This window comes from Alligator mississippiensis, chromosome 4 (assembly GCF_030867095.1).
Source record: "Alligator mississippiensis isolate rAllMis1 chromosome 4, rAllMis1, whole genome shotgun sequence".
In the NCBI taxonomy this organism is placed as follows: Eukaryota; Metazoa; Chordata; order Crocodylia; family Alligatoridae; genus Alligator; species Alligator mississippiensis.
Genome location: NC_081827.1, coordinates 184,219,954 through 184,240,380, shown reverse-complemented (window position 1 = coordinate 184,240,380; position 20,427 = coordinate 184,219,954). Strand labels below are relative to the sequence as shown.

At 42.9% G+C, this 20,427-nt stretch overlaps 1 long non-coding RNA gene across 6 annotated transcripts in view; it reads left to right on the top strand.

The window, feature by feature from the left end:
• Positions 1 to 20,427, top strand: part of LOC106738353 (uncharacterized) — a 264,293-nt gene that overhangs the window by 66,687 nt on the left and 177,179 nt on the right. Inside the window, exon 1 of one of the 6 annotated variants that reach the window (XR_009462055.1) lies at positions 3,194 to 3,257. The exons of the other annotated variants lie outside the window; for them this stretch is intronic. This is a non-coding gene — a long non-coding RNA (uncharacterized LOC106738353). Of the gene's footprint in view, positions 1 to 3,193; positions 3,258 to 20,427 lie in introns of those variants that run through there. 6 annotated transcript variants of the gene reach the window in all.

Sequence of the window (20,427 nt, the reverse complement as noted above, 5' to 3'; positions counted from 1 at the left end):
TCTACAAATTAGTCTGAATTGATTCTGATGGCCAGAGATTGACAGTAACAGATCACCGTTTTCAGAATATTATCAGTAGACAGCCTGTAGACTGTAGAGGCCTGTTCATCACTAAGCTTAAGAACTTCAAGACTACTTTAGATTATTACAGGCATGATTTAGGACCTGATTTTGTTCACACTGAAGTTAGTGCCAAAACTCCAATTAACCTCAGTAGTTCAGGAATTATCTCTAAGGCAGATTGCCAGCAGCACTAACAACACTCAAGTCCAGTCTTAGTAGAAGCAGCTCATTTGGGAGGATATGGAATGATCCATTCTAGCCATGAGCAGAAAGTCAGTTTTATTTCCCCATTTTTAAGCATCTGTGACAGTCTGCACAGGCCTGCGGAGGAGTCCCTCTGACAGGTGCGAGTCACTGGGAAACTGACTGTCAAAATGCCAATGGTGTGAATAAAATCCAGGCTGACACTAATCAGTGGTGAGAGCAAACTCTATTTTGTGGCTGAGTGGTTTTCAGTTTGTACCTAAACATCAAAGTTATGATGTTTTGATACCTGTCTGCTATTAGTCTAAAATCATGAGGATGAAAGGGACTTCCAGAGTCATATAGTCCCACCCTCTGCAGAAATACCTCAACCATCCTAGACAGATGTCTTTCCAATTTCTCTCCACGTTTTCCAGAAGGAGACTCCACATTTTCCCTAGACAGCTTGTCCCACTGTCCTATTGTTTTGACAGTAAGGAAGTTTTTCCTGAGATTTAATCTGTTTTGCTGCAATTTAAACCCACTGCCTTATGCCCTGTCTTCTATGGCAAGAGAGAACAGTTGTTTTCATGGCAGCCTTCCAGGTGTTTTGAAGACTGCTATCATGTCCTCCTTAGTCTTTTTTTCTCCTGGAACTAAACTGTCTTTCCTGATGTGGTTTGCATTCCAGCCCCTTTGTCATCTTCGCTGCTTGCATTTAGGATCCTCTCCAGTTTCTTCATGCCATTTTTAACAAACAGTTCCCAGAACTGGAAACAATGCTCCAACTGAGGCCTAAATGATGCCAAGTAAAGTGATACTTGGCACTATAAGTGATACTATCACTTATTATGTCTTGCATGCAGTTCTCCTATTAAGGTTGCCCCAAATGATGGATACCGGTTGGGGTTTTTTTGTTTTTGTTTTTGCTTTTGTTTTGCAAGTGCATCATATTTGCTGGCTCATGTTGAATTGGTGATCTACCATAACTGCAGATTCTTCTTAGAAATGCTTCTACCTAAGCAGCTATCCTCAATTCTGTATTTGTTTTTCTCCTCTAGATGTAGCACCTTGTTGAATTTCATTTTGTCACTTTCAGCTCAGTTCTCTAATGTATCAAGGTTCTTCTGAACATGAGTCCTATCCCCAAATGTTTGCTGTCATTCCCAGTTACATGAATGTTTGTTAACTTGATCAGTAAGTTCTCTGCTCATATATCCACATCGCTAATAAAAATGTTAAATAGCACTAGACCTAGAACAAACCTTTGATTCATTTGTAGTCACTCTGCTTGCAGTTACCCAAACAATGTATATATCCAGTAGGGGTGTGCAAAATGGGCCGTATTCAATTCGAATTCAGCCCGAATCGGGGGACAGTGATTCAATTTGTTGATCCAGATCACTGTCCTGATTCAATTTGGCTGAATCTGAATCTGAAGATTCAATGCTGATTTGGAGAATCAGTGATTCTGCCATAGACACAGCTTTAAATTTTTTTTTCTACAAACCTCGAGGTACCAGGCACAGCTCATGAATGCTGTGATGGTGGAGATGGAGTGTCCCACAAGAGCGCAGGGGGCTCCCCCGCATGCTTGGCGGCATACCCAGATGTGAACTGGAAGTATTTCCGGTCCACTTCCAGGTCCGCACCCTACCCCCCCAACACACTCCCAGCTTGGCAATCAGCTGTGGGGGGACCCCAGGTACCCCCCCCCCCAGACCCAGGAGGCACCAGTCCCTGAGCCAGGGGGTTGGGGGGGGGGGGGTTCTCCGCACATTCTGTGGCGGACCCGGAAGTGTACCGGAAGTGCTTCTGGTCCATTTCTGGGTCCGCTGCTGAGCATGCTAGGGACCACCCCCCACCCCACACTCCTGTAAGACGCTTCATCCACCCCACCATCTCAGTGTTCACAAGCCACCTGGTACCTTGAGATATGTAGAAAAAACATTTAAAGCTGTGTCTATGTCCAGATCATCAAATCTCTCCAAATTGATTTGGAGGGTTCTGGTTCAATTTGGAGAGATTAAAGGGTCTCCTGATTCGATTCAGATTTAGAGATTCAGAGGCTGAATTCGGCCAAATCACCTCTGAATCGAATCGGAGACCTAAGCTTCACACAGCCCTAGTATCCAGCTAACAGTAAATCTGTCTAGCCCACATCTCTCCAGTTTACATATGAGAGTGTTCTATGGGACTGTATCAGAAGTCTTACTGAAATCCAGGTTTATCATGTCCACTGCATTCCCTTTGTCAACTAAACAAGTTTTCTGTCAAAGAAGAAAATGCAAGTTATTTCAGAACATAATTTCCTTTTAATGAATCTGTGTTTGCTGTTAGTGATTGCTCCTTCCTCCAGTCTACAAGCTGATTACTTCACAATTTGCTACAGCAACTTCCCAGATATTGAAGTCTGGCTGACCAATCTATACTTCCCCAAATCCTCCCTCCCTCTCTAAAGATGGCACTGTTTTAGCCATTCTGCTGCTGTCTGGGACCTTGCTCATCTTCCACAACTTAGCAAACACTGCCAGCACCTCTAACATTTTTTCATTGGTTGGATTTCTATCAACAAAAAGGCACTCAAAGTATTCTTATTCTAATACTCCCATCTGCTAGTTGCAGTGACTCAGAAAACAATAATATGAGCTCTCAGTTGGGATGAGAAAAGCTTCAGTCAGAGAAAGATTGGTCTAGCACATTTGCCATCCTGCCTCCATAAAGCTTGATTTAATGTCCATTATTCAAGGACAGTCTTTCCAGTTATAGATCCAAGACAGGGCGCATCCGTTATCCTCCCCCCTTCCCCCATTTAAGATTGGGGGTTGGGGTTAGCTCCATTTTTTTGGATTCAAAGAGGAAGTGGTGGGGGTGGGGCAGGGGAAGTGGGGCAAGGGCTGGGTCAGGCCAGAGCTGCTGCTATCTCTCCTTCTGCTATTGGGCCACACTGGGCTAGAGCAAACACGTGCCCAGGCGGGAGTGGGTTGGAGTCTGCCGAAGCTGGAGTGAGGGTAAGCTAAGGTGGGGGAGGGGGCAGAGGCAGTGGGCACAGTTGGGAAGAGGGCAAGGTACGAGGGGGAGGACAGGAGCCAGGAGATGCAGGCAGGGGGGGGCAAATACTGGGGGTGGCCAAGCAACAGGAGGCAAGGGTCGAGTCCCAATAATTAGATTCTATACATGGAAAATTTATAACAAATGTTATAAATTTTCCATGTGTAGAATCTAATTATTGGTGGTTATCTTAATTTCAGTCTCATCTTGGCTTTGGGTAAATACAGTTTTCTAGCTGCACTAAGGCTCTAAATGGCAACTTGTTCTGGTTTGTGGGGACATATACATAAGATTTGTAAAAAGATTTAATTTTCTGGTTCTTGTCTATTTTCTTTGCCCACCCTTCTTCCTGGAACAGACTTGTGTGGGTAGATGTCACGTAGCATTATTTCCTTTGCAGCTGAGCATTATTTCCTTTCACTGTTGTTTCTCTCTTCTCTTCACCCTTGGAAGGGGTGGGGGGTTTAAAATCCTAAATTTGAGCATTTACCAAAGTCCATTAGTCAAATGGTTTATCACTTGGGGACAGCAGCTTCAATAGATCTGCGTTTTCTGTCAGGTTCACATAGTAGTTTTACTTCCAATTGGGCAGCAACTGCTTTCCTAATTTTCGGAGTGAGTTAATTCTCATGGGGAAAGAGAATCTTATATTTTACTGAGTTCATGTTCCATAGGGAACAACAGCAACAAAAATGCTTTTGGAAATACCCATACCTAGATGATGAGTATTTAAGTGTGCCACTTGGGGATACTTGACATGCAAGATTTTTTGGAATTATGTTTTGAAATATCTACAGCCTCCCTTGTCCCTGTGTGTAAGCTGCAGTGTGAAAACCCATCAGGACTGAGTGTGATGCATATGTTTTTTTTCCCAGACTTTAGTAAGTGATGTTGCTGGAACTGAAAAAAACGATAGTAGATTTTCATCTCTAGTCAGCAGACTCGATGTGCTCCCCACCAAATTTGTAAAATTTATGCCCTGTCTTATTATTTTATTTTTCACTCTTAAGGTAAATTCTCAATTACTTATTGGCCTGGTCAACATGCCTCCTTGTATTGGGTACTGCAGTTATGGGGTATTCCCTCCTACAAGGAGCTAGCAATCTATGCTTAGTTTATCGGAAAATACAGGACAAAAAACAACACTTGTAGCTAGAGACCTAAAAGCTCACATTTCTTGCATGTATTTATGTAATCTGAATCTCATAAGACTCAGAATGCAACTGCACTCTTTGCTTAGTATTAATACCTACTGAGGATTGTGGCGCCTATATCAGTCCTACAGTTCTGCACAAAGACACTATTCAGCACTGTTAGGTTGTGGTGACTTGGCAATCTTTTCAGCAGATGGTAGTGATTAGTTGCTAGCTTAAGGGTGGGAGAGGAAATACAATAACATCCATCAGAAGACATCTGATTGTGACAGAGCGGGGTTTGAGAATGCATGTGTGTCCTTGGTTTGGGCTTTCTGCTCTGGATTGTGTTGCCATCTTACAGTGTTCTGGGTAGTGATCTGTTGAAACATGACAGCTGCTAGCAAAGAGACAGGGCAATTCTAGTGAGGAAGGACAGGCCAGCCTGAGTCCCAGTGACATCAAGAACCACCAAAGATGTCAAAGTAGGAGTTTTGCTTCTGAGAAGAGGAAACTATGGTTGCTTTGTGTGTTTGTCAGTGCATATATCTGATTGGTTTGGACCTTGTGGTCTGGGCTTTGTTGCCCTGTTGCATAAGGCAGTGAGGTCTTCACAGCTGCTGTGCCTTTGCAGGTTTGTAACAAGGAGGCAAGATATTCTAGGAAGGCGGCCAGCCTTGCCTGCATCCCCAAGATACAAGAATCTAGTAGACCAGTGACTTTGAATAGGAGTCACCCTCAGAGGAAGAGAGGAAACTGAAGATTGCAAAGAAGGTGTCATAGCTGGTATACACTGGAGGAACACACTATAGATACTAGGAAGACTATATGTTAATTTAGATATAGTTGGCAAAGGACAAAAGGCAACAACAAATCCTTATATAAGAATGTTAAAAGCAAGAGGAAGACAAAGAAAACAGGTCCTTTACTGAGTGGGGAAGCTAATAATGGTTTATGGGGGGTGGAGGGAGCTCAAAGGTCTAATGCCTTTTTAACTAAAGGACATGAAGTAAAGACAGGTTGGTTAGATACCCAGCCAAAAGTTAGGAAAGGCCCAGTGAGAGATTACGTGGGCAAGCTGGATGCTTTAAAATGAGCAGGCCCTGGTGAGATTTATCCTAAAGCAGGGGTGGGCAAAATATGGCTCGCATGCTGGATCTGCCCTGCCAACTGATTTGGACCCAGCCTGCGGGCAAGGTACCTACCATTTGATTATATCTGGCTTGCAGCTGCCCCTGAAGCAGTCTCCATGGAGCCAAGTCCCACCTGCTCCCTCCTGAGGCAACCTACATCAAGCTCCTGCCAGGTACTGCTCAGCTCCTCCCACGTTCAGCAGCTTCTCCTCCTCCTGCCCTGCTGCTTCAAGTAGCAAGCAATGTGGGGAAGCTGAGGGGATGTGTGCTGGGCAGCCAATGCCCAGCTGGGTGGCTCCTGCCCTAGTGTAGGGCTCCAGCTGCCTCCCACCCACTCAGCCCACCCACAGGTGGCTGCCCATTGTACCTGGTGGGCACAGTGGATGGAAGGTAGCTGGGACCTGGACCCCTACACGCTGGGATGGGAGCACCTCAACTGCAGCTTCCTCCCACTTGGCTGGGCAACCGCATGCCTGGTATGCATCCCCACAGCTTCCTCACAGTGCCTGCTGCCCAGAGCGGTGCAGCAGGGACAGGAGGAGGATGAGCTACAGGAGATGGTGGAAGCTGGGGCAATACCTGGAGGACTGTGGCAGCAGCCCCACTGGGAAGCTGTATGCACTGGTTGGGGGTAGGGTGGTGCTGTCTGCAGGGTGGGTGCAGGTAGAAGCATGATGTGGGCTGCCCTGGGTGGGAGAGGGCAAGGCTTGGACCCATGTGAAGTGCTGCAGGGGCAGCTGCAGGCTGGATGTGGGGATGGTGGACTGTACCTGCACTGCCCAGGGCAAACTGCTGTTTCTGCCCCCTCTTTCCCTTCCTCCCCCTCCGTACCCTTGGTCAGTTCCCATATGGGCAGGCCTCCCTTCTCCACTCACAATATACAAGAGTAAGACTTTATTTGGAGCTATTATGCAATTGCCTCTATATCTACTACTCAAAAAACCCATAAATCAGGACAAAAATATGTTTTGAAATAAAATTAAATATGTTATAGTATATGTTTGATTTTTAGTATATGATTTTTATCTATAATCTGTTAAAATGATATCTTCTAAAAGATTTTATGTGTAGCTTTCAACAGCTTAGCAAAACTTATTAAGTGGCACTCCAGTTGAAATAATTGCCCACCCCTGTCCTAGAGTATTCAAGAAATTAGCTGGAGCCAATGCAGAGCCATTGGTTGTTATCCTTGACAACTCATGGAAAGGAAATGAGATCCACCAAAACTAGAACAGGAAATTACCCCTTTTTTAAAGGACTGACTTGTCTCTAATTCCTGACTAGTTCTCCCTTTCCCTAGCTTTTATATATGGAAAGGTACTAGAGTCTGTTTTATAATCTGTTTGAAAACATCTGAAAGATTACATGATAATGAACAGCAGACATGAATTTATCAAGAACAAGTCCTGTCTAACCAACCAGGTAGCCTTCTATGAGAAGTTGAAAAGTTTTGTGGATAGGGGAGAAAAGTGGATGTGGCTTTTGAGAGAGTCTTCTATGACTTTCTCATAAGTCAGCCAGAGACCTAGACTGCACATACCTAACAGTAATTCATAACTGATTGAATGATCTGCTCAGAAAGAAACAAATCAATAGCTACTGGGAAGAGGTATCAATAGGAATTCAAGTGCATCTGTCCTGAGTCTGTTACTGGTTGATATTTTCATTAATGACTTAGAGGATGGAAACAAGTGCACACCTACTTAATTTGCTGACTAATTTGTGAAGCTAATTAGTCTACTCTGCAATAAAGTGTATGTGTACATGCACCCACTGCGTAATAGCTAGCTGGGCTGCAGTAGTGCAGAAAAGGACCTGGGACTATAGTACAAAAGGAGAAAAAGTCAGCATGATATTGTTGTAAAAATGCTAAAACCATCCTGCAGTGTGATAGCATGAATATTGAGTACAGCTCACAGAAGGTGATTCTTCCACTTTGTTGGTACTGGTGAGGCTTTTTTCTGGACTACTGTGCTCATTTGGGGGCCTTGCACTGCAAGATACTTGTAGAAAAACCTACAAACATGATGAAAGGAGTAGAAAAATCATGATATGGAGAAAACCTAGAGAAACTGATGCAAGAGGCAAGGATTTTTGTGAGTGATATATTTTATTGGACCAAATGCATGGCTGAGATACACTTACATAGGCTTTCTTCATGCTGATTTGAAGAAGAATGCATTGAATTTGAAAGCCTGTCTACAGCGATCTTGACCATGCCCTTGGTCCAATAAAAAGTATCACCCAGAAAAAATCCTTGCCTCTTGCATATTTCCTTGAACCATCACAGCTACAACATCATCCAGCACTGAAAGAACTGATACTATTTAGTCAAGAGAAGGAAAGAGAAGACAGAGGGAAATTTAGTTAAGTTTTTTTTTAATTTTTAAAAGTGTCTTGTGTGTCCCCAGGGGCCATAATAGGGAGTAACACCCTTAATTTGCAACAAGGGAGAACTAGGTTGGATATTAAGAATAATTTTCTAACCACAAAGGTAGTAAAGCAATGGAACAGATTAAGTAGAAATGTTGTAAAATGTTGTTATTGAAAGGTAAGTGCAAGAGATACACATTTTGTCTGGGATGATATAGAAAGGGTACTGCTTTATGCCCATATTTAGACTAGATAAACTCCCAAGATCTGTTCCATCTATATTATCCTATGATTCATTAAAATAACTGATAACATGACTTGCAGATGGCAACTACTTTCTACTTTTTTTCCCTATGTGCAGCTTTATACAAGTAGCACCTGTGGTACTGCTATGTTATAAAACTTGGGGATGAAGACTGCTTGAGACATTATGAATTATTTTAAAACATCTTTTAAAGGACATAGGAGCAAACAAGGATCAAAGGTGTTGAAAATTGATTGATTTAAAGACCTTCCACCTGAAGCATCTGAGGTGGTATCCCCCCAAGATATATTCCACCTGAAATAGGTTTATCTAGAAGTCTACAGTTTCTCTGTGAAAATCAATTTAACAGATACAGACAGTTTTTAATGTGTTGTACCTGATTCTAACAGAAAATTATTAGCCTTAAAATTGTGGACAGTTAGGTCATATTGCATATTGTGTCTCTAATTGCAGCTGATTACCCTACACAAGACCCCATGAAATCTAGTTTCTATAAAGGGAAGAGGACAAGTGTATGAATTGGCATGGCATAATTACCTGTGACTATTTCAGTATGAGATCTGAGGGACTTCAAGCATTTTGTAAAGGCGCTGCACAATTAATTTAGTAAGAACTAAAAAGCAGAGGATAGGTCCTGTTGTTGTTATTTTGAAAGGTCCATTAGGGTATCTGAAATTTTTTTTTGTCATCAGATTCACTTAGTCAGAATAAAAGGAATTTTGAACAGTCTGTATACACAGAAAATGGTTCCTAACCATGATACCATATTGCATCAAATTTTAAGTGCATGTTGAATGCCTTTGGAAACTAGTATGGTACTTCCCTAGGAGTGATCTGTCTTAATCTTTTTAGACTCAAGGCATCCCTTTGAAATGCCAGCTCTTTGTTTTCACTCATTGTTCCTCTACAGAAAAATAATAGAGCAATTCTTCAGCTCAAAAGCACTTGCATCAAAACTGATCAGAATGTTTGCATTTCTATTTGAAATCTCTGGGTTTATTTTGTGAACCGAATTTACACACCTAACAGTGCTAACTTTGTGTGGCACCCCACCGCATTTGGTTGAGAACCACTGGTCTATGTAGAGGTTAACAGATGAGAAGCCAGTAGGTGGTGCTCAAGAATACTGTTCATCCTTGATGTTGCTAATAAAACTTCTTAAGCAGTGTAAGTAATGTCTCCTGTGCAGTTCTTTGCATGGAAATGGTTTGAGTTTTCTTCTATTGGAATGGAAGCTACAAAAATGATTTCTACCGAAAAGTTTTAATTTGATATAGCCAGGGAGGGACTCTTTCCCTTGTGAGATAAGGGTTTCTCCATTAATTCAAGTCTCCCACATTATCCTCAATTGGCTTTCTAGTTTTGAAGGATGAATGATTTAGAGCATCCTCAAAGTGGACAGATGTTGTGTACTGACACTTCCCGGCTACTTTTGTTGCTTCAAAGTCTGCTTGGTGAAAACATGTGAGACATTGCTCTTCACAGGTGCTGCTCAGCTCTGCAACCCCTCTCTTTCTTGAGGTATAGTGGAATCTTTTGGAAGCGCTATAATAACTTTCTATCTGGGCAGGCATACACCAAACAAAACTGGGATGAGATGTTGTTTAAGCGGTCTCTATCTTGAAGTGCTCTTTTAAGTTGTTTTGGTCCTCTTGCTGTTCTCCTGTCTTAAGGTTACTTATTGTAAGTTGCTCTGAGCTGTTTTGGGAAGGGTGGCATATACACTGAATGAATAAATAAATATTAGATAAACTAATGGGTGCACGTTTTAGCGAAGACAGGAAATCATTGATGTTAACGTTGTTTTAGACTGGAACTGGAAATTTTTTCTTGTGCGTGTGTTGTGCGCACAAATGGGGTGTGTGGAACATGCCGAGTGTAATACTACCAGCTGATAGGGCTGCTTGCATATCAGCACCTGGAATCTGCCACCAAGCTATTTCCTGTCTTACAAGTATGCAAGACCAGATCCTCAGATTAGAGTTTATCCTGCTTAGACCTTTGACTTGAATGTGCTATCTCGTTGATCACAGGAAATATCAAATTTCCTAGGAACATTTCTAGGACCTGAGATCAAATTGCAGGAAAGATGAGGCTTTTTTATATGAGGAAACTGACTAGAATAACCATGGCCCTTTTTTTTCCCATGCTGGTGGTGGAGAGGTTGGAGTGTAATTTTTTTTTGCTTTTTTGTGGTATCATTCATTGAACCAACTGTGTAGTGGGAGAGGCATGGGACAAGCTTTTGGGCGCAAAGTGCACTTCCTCAGGTTGGAGAGAGAAGATGACTTAGGCTAAGCTAAATAACAGGAAAAGAAATGTTTTGTGTTGAACTCCACAAAGCTCCCACCCAAGAATAACTATGACAGAAAAGTTATTTTTGTGACCTATACTATACAATATATTCTTTCATTCTAGCATATTTAATTTGCTTTCAGCATGGAGGAAGTTTTACTGATTATACTGTTAAGATCATCCTGGAGAGATCCTTATTTGAGTAGAGTTATACCTTATGAAAGCTGTTTTTGTCTGAGACTTTGCAAGCTGTACTGACACTAAAACTAGAGAACTGGTCTCATTACTTGTACCTTTCTTAACAAAAGTGGAATTGTAACTTGGTTGGTATAAGAAAAATGTTTCAATATTGACCTGAATTAATCTCTAATATACTTTGAGCATTTCTATAGCTATTCTATCTAGTTTCTAGCAGAGTTTTAAAATCTGTATTGCTAATATGATACATGTAACCATTCCTATTTTTTTAATTACACAATTCATTTTAGGACAAGTCCTGCTTGCCATGTTCTTATGGGTGTTCATAGGGAAGTTAACAAAATGTTTAATTTGAGGAAGACAGCAAAGATTGAGCCTTAATTAAAACTAAATTTAAGGCAGGAATTAGGTTTGTTTGTACAGTAGGCTTTAGTTTCCTAAAGTGCAGTAGTGTGTGGTGCTCCTAAACAAATTCTCAATTGTCTTTACCAGCATCTGTGACTTGCTTTTGGCTGCTTTCTTGCAGGTTTTGCTCTCAGTTGAAATGCAGCCTTTTTTGATGTGATATTATGGAACAAAAATTCAAATATTTTTTAATTTTTGCAGAGGAAATGATGGATTGCTTCTGTTTAGCTTGAGATCTGATAATGCTGACCAGTGGGAGAAGTGACAGAGTGATTAATGCCACTTCACTGCTGTAGGTGCTGGAAAAGTCCACAGATAAGTGTCAAACAGATAATTTTAATAATTAGGAAACACACCACTAATGAGAACTTTGTTTGCAAGCTAGAGCTCTTCTAATATAGTTGCTATCTTAAAAGCACCAATGTCTTAGCTGATCATATCTAATCTGAACTCAAACTTGCACTTACAATGAGAGACTAACTGGAAACTGTCCCAGCGGCAGCCCATCCCACAGTTGTTTCTTGGGCACTTTAAAAAAATGAATTCAGTTTATTAACAGTAGATATGTAGGTCTTGTTTTAAAAGCACCCCCCACAGAATTTTTAAAGGAAAAATACCCCCATAGAATCTTTTTTTGCACAAGTTGTAATCTTCAGGCAAAATGAAAACATTTTAATTTTTACTTCAAATATTGCTTCCTAAAACCAAAAAACACTGAGATCCTGCAATGTAAAAAAAGACAGAAGATGGCAGGATTATGCTTTTCTTTAATATCTGAAAACAAACCATTTTGTAGGTGAAACCTCTCCAGATTTTGTTTGGAAACTGCTATTTGCTCTCCCAAAGCAAGATTTCCACCCCCCACAAAACAGTGGCTAAAGGAACCCTAGCTGGGGCCAGGTGTTGGGGTCTTCTACTTTGACCCCTTCTTTTCTATGCACCAATTGGTGCTGCCATCTTAGTTTCTTGACTGTATTCCAAACCTGGACCCTTTTCTTTGTTTCTTTCCCTGACCAGAGAGTTCTTCAAATGCAAAAGATTGGCTAGCTCTGGTACCAACTGTCACAACCCAAGGGTGTGATTTTGTTTGTGTGTGCTTCGGCACTGCTAAATTATTTCCCGCCACTCGGAGCTTTCTTTGCAGGGTGCATTTCTTAGTTGCACAAGAGAAATGCACGGTGCAAGGAGTTCCCGCCATTTGCATGCAAATTTGTGTCCCACTATTTGCCAGTTCTAAATTATTCCCACGTGGCGGCTAGCAATTGGCCTGCTAGCCGTATAAGAGGCTTGAGCGGTTTCCGCCCAAATTGGAGGACTCCACAACCATCTGGAGGAGGAGGACTTCACATCTCGTGAAGATCTCTAAGTGCTGCGGAGCCTAACGGACCCAGCGTATATCTCAAGAAGGCTACAGGGGTCTGATCAACCTCTGGCCTCTCCCCATCACCGAACAATCCCTCGACGAACCCCTTCCCTGCACGCAAGTTCCACGGAGCCTAGCAAACTTTGTGTGAGTGTAGCCAGAGCTCTCTGCTTCGAGTTGTTTTCTTCGGTTGACACGATGGGCTCGCGTGTTTAGAGCCTTCAACCGGATTGGGCTAGAGGTTCGTGTGGAAGGAACTCTAGTCTGCCTCTCTTCTTTCCTGTCTGTAACTGCAAATCAAGCAAGTTTTCCTGCCTGCACCGTGACCATCTTCGGTGTAAGTAAAATAATCTTTAATCAACTGCTAAGCGTCCGTGCCTAATTCTAGCCCGCTGGCCTGAATTCCCCGACCCGCGTGCCAGGGCTGCTGGCTGCAGCCCGCGCCGCGCAAAAGCCCCCGAGAACCTGGGACCACTCCCGGCCCGCACACCAACTAAGTTGTCTGAAGTGAAGTATGGGCTTTCTGCCTCAGATATGGTTCTTACCAGTTGTCCAAATTTGAGGCCAAGAAGGGAATTTTTCCTTAAATCAGATTGCATGATCAGAACATGTGTTTTGGAGGGGGAAGGGAAGGAGCATTGACTTGCTTTACTCTGTTGCATGGGCCATTGGTCCTTTCTTTCCTAGGATATTCTGAAACTATATTTAACCAACTATTTCCTTGTTATCAGGAGAGGTCCCAGATGATTGGGAAAGGGCAAACATAGTGCTCATATTTAAGAAAGGGAAAAAGGAGGACCCAGGAAACTACAGACCAGTCAGCCTCACCTCAGTCCCTGGAAAAATCATGGAGCAGATCCTCAAGGAATCCATTTCAAAGCACTTGGAGGAGAACAAGGTGATTAGGAACAGTCAGGGGCAAGTCATGCCTGACCAACCTGATTGCCTTCTGTAATGAGATGGCTGGCTCTGTGGATGTGGGAAGATCAGTGGATGTAGTATACCTTAATTTTAGCAAGGCTTTGATATGGTATCCCACAACATTCTCACAGGCAAGCTAAGGAAGTACAGGCAGGATGAGTGGACTGTAAGGTGGATAGAAAACTGGCTGGATCATCAGGCTCAGGGTAGTAATCAGTGGTTTGATGTCTAGTTGGCAGTTGGTGTGGAGTGCCCCAGGGGTTGGTCCTGGGGCCAGTTTTGTTCAATATCTTCAACCTGGAAGATGGCACATGGTGCACCCTCAGCAAATTTTCAGATGACACCAAGCTGGTGGGAGTAGTGGATGCACGGGAGGGAAGGGCTAGGATTCAGGGTGACTGAGACAAATTGGGGGATTGGGCCAAAAGAAGTCTCATGAGTCTCAAAAAGGGCAAGCACAAAGTCCTGCACTTAGGATGGAACAATCCCATGTACCGGTACAGGCTGGAGGCTGACTAGCTGGGCAGCAGCTTTGCAGAGAAGGACCTGGCGGTTACAGTGGACAATAAGCTGAATATGAGCCAGCAGTGTGCCCTTGTTGCCAAGAAGGCTAACAGCGTACTGGGCTGCATTGGTAGGGGTGTTGCCAGTGAGTCAAGGAAAGTGATTCTTCCCCTCTGTTCAGCACTGGTGAGGCCACACCTGGAGTACTGTGTTTAGTTTTGCCCCACTCCCTCCCCTCTCTCCCCCCCACTACAGAAAACATGTGGATAAATTAGAGAAAGTCCTGCTGAGGGCAACAAAGATGGTTTGGGGGCTGGGCCACATGACTTCTGAGGAGAGGTTGAGGGAAATAGGCTTAGTTAGTCTAGAGAAGAGAAGACTGAGAGGGGATTTAATAGCAGCCTTAAACAACTGAAGGTGGGTTCAAAAGAGGATGGAGCTAGACTGTTCTCAGTGGTGGCAGACGACAGAACAAGGAGCAATGGTCTCAAGTGGCAGCACGGGAAGTTTAGGTTACATATTAGTAAAAACATTCTTACTAGGAGGGTAGTAAAAACTAGAACAGGCTACCCAGAGAGGTTGTGGAAACTCCATTCTTGGAGGTTTTCAAGACTCAGCTAGACACAGCCTTGGTTTGGATGATCTAGTTTAGGATGGTCCTGCTTTGAGCAGGGAGTTGGACTAAATGACCTTCTGAGGTCCCTTCCAACCCTAAGTTTTCTATGATTCTATGAAGTAGCTGGATACCGTTAATGCCTTCATCTCCCCTGCTTCAACTTATGGCATGTTACAGATTATACACGATATTTCAGACGTTGCCCATTGTAGCTGAGTGTGTGGGTTTGAAATGGCAATTTTGGAGCATTACAAAAAAGTTTTTCAAACATGGAGAACTGGAGTCTGTGGCCCAAAAGGGTCCTTCCAGTCCTATGATGCTCTGTTTATAAGTTCAAGGACTAGTTTTGCCCATGCTGCTAGATCTGGTGCAGATGTTAGCACTGACCAAATTTAGCTTCTACTTGGAACCTCCATTTTGATGGTTGACCTTGGCTACAGAGTTACTACTTCTCCTACAAATTTTGGTACACAGCTTTCCATCACTGTCCTTTGTCCTTCAGTCTATTAGCAACTGCTTTGGACTCTGTGCTAATATTGATCCCCACTTTCTCCCCTTCATCTCCTATGGTCAGGAGCTTTGATATACATTTTCCCACCCATGCCCCAGTTATCCAGGTGATTCACAGGACCTGATGGGATTACCTGGCCTACGTGATCATAACCCTACAACTGAGGCAGTTCGGGCTTGCTGTTGGCTCAGGATTGAGCCCTTTCATGAATCGCCACAGTTTTTCATAGCTGCAGCAGGGAGATCTGAAATGGTATTAGCTCAAAGATTATCCAGTTAGAAAACCAAGTTACATGTAAGTGTATTATGAGACTGCTAAAGTGAACCTGTGCTCTGAACCATGCCCTTCCTTCCTTTATAGCCTCACTTTGCAGACGGCAGTTACAGAAAAACTGAGAAGTTGCTACATAGAACAACCTGATACCCTCACTATGACACTGCAGATGCCACATTCACCTGGGCAGTCCTCCAGTTGCTGTTTGCCTGGGATGGTTGGAGTCACAACTTCAGACATGAGATGTGGGGCACTGCTTTGGAGTCACACCCAGGAATGAGGATCTGAAGAAGCACTCAAAAGAGAGAGAAATTACTTCCCTGTAACTCAATGGTTCTCAACCTTTTCAGACTCAAGGCTTGTTAGCCTCCAGGCACCCTTTATAGCTTTTTTTTTAACTGAGTAGTATCCCGTGTCAAAAAATTATTTATTGATTAAATTCTTACCTTTTTGCAGAGGGGTTGGACAGTGGGGATGGAGGAATAGCCAAGAAAGGAGAACTTGATCCTGCTTTTATCTGCTTATCTCCTTACACCTCACTTATCTCCTCTCACTTCCTTTGTCACCCTTCAAAGTATTTTGCAGCACCCTGGTTGAGAATCACTGATGTAAACTGGAGTGCTTGTGGGCATATTGTCCATATATACATTCACACCCTGCTCTTCCCTTTCCCCATAAAGTATAACATAATACAGGACTCTGTGGAGGAAACAAAGGAAGATTGTATCCCCTTGGCAGAGAGGGCCTTGTTGAAGTTGAGGTTGAGGTGTGCTCTGTCAGTACCGCTAAGGTTTATTGAAAGCCCAGGAGCTAAACCTGACTACAGGTCAAGTGTGAATAGAGGTATTGTCCCGATTCACAATTGTTCCCCCTATTAGTAATCCCTTGGTGGGTTCTGCACTGATCACTGGGTTCAATAAACGGTCGTACCTGAATTAAATAACTAAAAAGCAAGTTTTACTTATGGAGCAGTAGGTGAGCCTCTGCAGTCCTTTTGTCTGTCTGTCTCACACACGAACTCACCAGCTATCTACTTGTGGAGGAACCATCTCCTAATTCTCAACTCCCTCAGTCTCCTGTTAGGGAGCATCTTTAAATTACAGATTTACTACATCCTTGCTCCTAACAATAAGTACAAACATTAACTAACACCCTTCCACAGAGGAGAGATTGTTAGCACTTCACTCTGGAGTGAGTCTTTGCCACTCCCTTTCCCCCTCTTCTGCAGCTTTTTGAGGAGATTTTACTTTCCTCCCTGACCAACAGAAAATCTGACCTTCTGAGGCACGCAAGGGCCATGTTTATTGTTGGTCTTGTGCTGTTTCTATTTCCAGTGCCAAGAAAGGAAACCCTTGGTTGAGAACTGTCTATGTCCACCTTTTTTCTTAAGTCTTGAGTTCTTTGGGGGTGCTCATAGGCCCCTTTGATTGCACTTCAATGTGTTCCCCTTGTCTGTTCAGACTAGGTATGACTATGGATTCACTAGGCACTAGATGGTACCATGCCAATCCTTGTGCATTTGAAACGTGATTCCTCACACTTCCTGTCCGCAGACTTTAATATTGGAACCTCCCAGGCTTCTCTGTCAAAATACCATTTTAGTTTCTGTTTCCAAGTTTCTTTTGTCTCTCTAAGAGTGTCATTATCCTGAACTTTTAGGAACAGATTGGCAGGTTGAAACATATCTGTCGACCTATTAATAGATGTGCTGGTGACCAGCCATTTGCAAGAGGTGTACTTTGATATGCTAATAATGCTTTCAGAAAGTCTCCCCACTGTCAAACCTTTTTTTTTCAGTAGGATTTTTATGGACTGAACAGACCATTCCACAAGGCCATTCAACTGGGGATAATTAGAGCATGATGTACTGTACCAATGGTCTAAATCCTCAGCAAATTGCTAAAACTTGGAACCAGAGAACTGAAACCCACTGGCACAAAAAGCTTCACATAGAATCCCATATCTTATAAGCTAACCTGAAGGTCATATTTGTCACACATTTACCAGTAGTACTGGGCAAAGTGCATACTTCTGCATACTGGGACTAATAGCCTATAACTATTAAATAAGTCTTTGAATTCCACATAAATAAATAAATCAATGCTGACTTTTCATGTGCCCCGGATGGAATCAGATGAGGTTGTAGTAGCTCAGCCTGCTAACGTGGCTCAAACTTTTAAACAGGTGTAACTGTTTTCTGTTATGTTTCCAATGTTGTTATTGATCCTGGGCCAACACATCACCTTGTGTGCTTGCTTTTTACATTGCACCATTCCTAAATGTCCCCCATAGATCTTCTGCAGCATTTTCTTTTGGAGGCTCCCCAGCAACACCATCTTTACTGCCTTTAAAAACTACCCATTCAACCACTGAAAGCTCATGTCTGAAATTCCAGTAATTTGTTACCTCTACATTGCAGTCATTTTTGTACTCTGGCCAATCTTTAGGTATAATTTATTTCAAGATTTCCATTCTTTTTTGGTATACAATGCTCCTCAAATTTGCACTGTATTTTACTTTAATTTCATATTTTGGCCCTTTTCAAAGGTAAAAATGTTATAAACAGCCAGTGCTTCCTCTACCACAACATGCCGAAAATTGAGGATTTCAGTTTGTCTTTTTTCTCTCCTGCCTCTGTAGTTCCTACGCACTGCTTACACCTTTCTTTGAATGCCCTGCAGTTCTCTGCCATATTACCTGACATCAGAAGGGCAGGTGAAGGTTGCAAAACTTCCATGACCAACTGCCCTTTTACTTAGACATCACTTAGAGGCCCTTGTCCTTCCATGTGGCTATGTTGCTCCACTTGCCCTCAGTTTTCAACTTCTTCAGTTATGAAATAAAAAATTTTCAAGGTCTTTCTCATTCACCACTTATGATAACATGTAGTGATCACTGGGTTCAGCAAATACAGGCATATGTGAACGAGAAGAATTTGAGGGACCTACCAAAATTGAGAGGCAGTCACGGGGCTGGCCACCATTTTTCATAAAATTATCATGGTTGAACCCCTCCCCCCATTCCGCTGAGTGAGGGGGCCTTGTGGCTCCACCCCTTACTGCTGATTGGCCAGGAGGGCTGTCCGTCATGCATTCCCACCCTTCACTGCCGATTGGTAGAGAGGGGCAGGGCTGTGCTCAGGCAGCCCTCAGCCAATCAGTGGTCATCTTGGATGATCCCCTTCACACCAGCTTCCTCTTCCCACCCTGGCAGGTTGTGCAGCCAGGCTGCAGTGATCATGAAGACTTCTGGCTAATAATAACTTAGTGAACACTAGCACAGTAGCACCAGCAGCATCTCAGGCAGCCAAACTGTGACAGAGCCTTTCTTTCCACTCCTGCAGGAGCTTTTTCTCCAGCATGTGTTAAGGTGTGCCTTCACTGTGTCCTTCTCTCCTCTTCCCCCTCCCACTCTTTAATTTCTGTTTCCCTGCAGGCAGACCCAGCTTCAGCTTCAAAACTCAAAACATTTTGAACCATTTCGACTTCCCTTGCTTCGTTTCAAGGCTGTTTCAAGACCTTTGTTTCATTTCTATTTCGCTGTTTTGAGCTCAAAACGAGGTGAAACAGTGTCACAATGAAACAGCTGGCAAAATCTCACACAACCCTACTGTCTACTTAATAGAATTCAAAGCTGCCAAGTTAGGTACCTGTGTTTCCAGTTCAGTACAGGAGTGGCATTAAATGCCTAAGAAGGGGGTCACAACAAGCAGTGCACTCACTGGGGAGCTCTCCACATTTCCCATTAAGGAAATGCTAAGAACAGAGATGTGGCTTAAATCCCGCTCCTTCTGGGATCTGGCTATCTTAATCTGGGCTGCAGAGAGCTTGCCTTCCTTCATGCAAAGGGCCAATGTAGTTTGTGCCCAAAAGCTTGTCACTTTTCTTCCAGCTGTACCGTTAGTTCAATAAAAGATATCAGAAAAGAACCCTTGTTAAGCACCTAAACTATTGCTTTTAAAAAATAATGAATGAATGGGTTACTCTTTTTTTCAAAGACATAGCCAACAGACAAAGTGATGCTCCTCTTTATTCTGTAGCCCAGTGATTGGTGCCCTAGCCGTACCCATGGGAGACCCGCGTTCAATTTCCTTCCCTTCTTCCTGTGTAGTGTCTTAACTCCTTGGCTACATGATGTCAGGGAAGTGGAGGGTGGAATAGAAAATGTCCTCATTTTCAGTCCTTCCTGTAAAAGTTTTTCCATTTTGCATGGACTGACTAAATATTCATTGAACCAGAGAATCTGAGTGCAACCAAAACCATAGTTAACAGTTTGCATAGTTTGCCATCGTCAGCAAGAAGCCTGATGCTTGGCGACTATCTTTGACCCTAGATGGGAGTTTAGTCTGTGAAAGGATTGCAGGTTTGAATCCAGTCCAATTGCTCAATGCTTTTTATAACTCCACAAATTAATATCTCTTGAAGAAGATAATTCAATTAGTCTTCACATGGACATACGTATTTTGGGCACAAAATCTCCATTTTACTGGACCGGACTTGCAAGGATAAACCACAGAGGGGAATAAATACTGACTCAGCACTCCAGACGGGATGAATTGTTCCATCTTCCCATCTGCTGTCAAACTAAATGGATGTGGAATTCAGCCTTAAGCTCTATTAAATGATTTAGCACAAATTGCAATGTTACAGTAAATCATCTGTAAAAGAAAATTAAGTTGTCCTGCATAGTCCAGCCCAGAAGAGAACAAAATGTCATTTCAGGCCTAAAGATTTGGCTTTTACTCAATTGCTAGATAGAATCATTTTATTTAGGGGCTGCTAGTGGTGTGTAAGTATAATAAAATACCAATTAGTGAGAGAACCTGGGATCAGAGGTACTTAAGTTGGGGCTTGCAGGTTTTTGTATTCTGAGTAAACCATATTAGATTACAGGATGTCCAGTCATATATCCACTCTCTTCATGACACCTGCCAATAGTATCTTTTGTCACTTTTTAAAAATCCTCCTAAATTCCTGACCCAGCTTCCCCAGCAACTTGAAGATGTCAGCCCTGGGGCAAGTCTTTCATTAGATACAGCTGGAGTGACTTTTCTGTTTGCCCTTGGCATAGATATATACCAGGAGACAGATATTCTTCCTGTTAGGAGCTGCCAGAGCTTGCACCACATACTGGAGCCCAA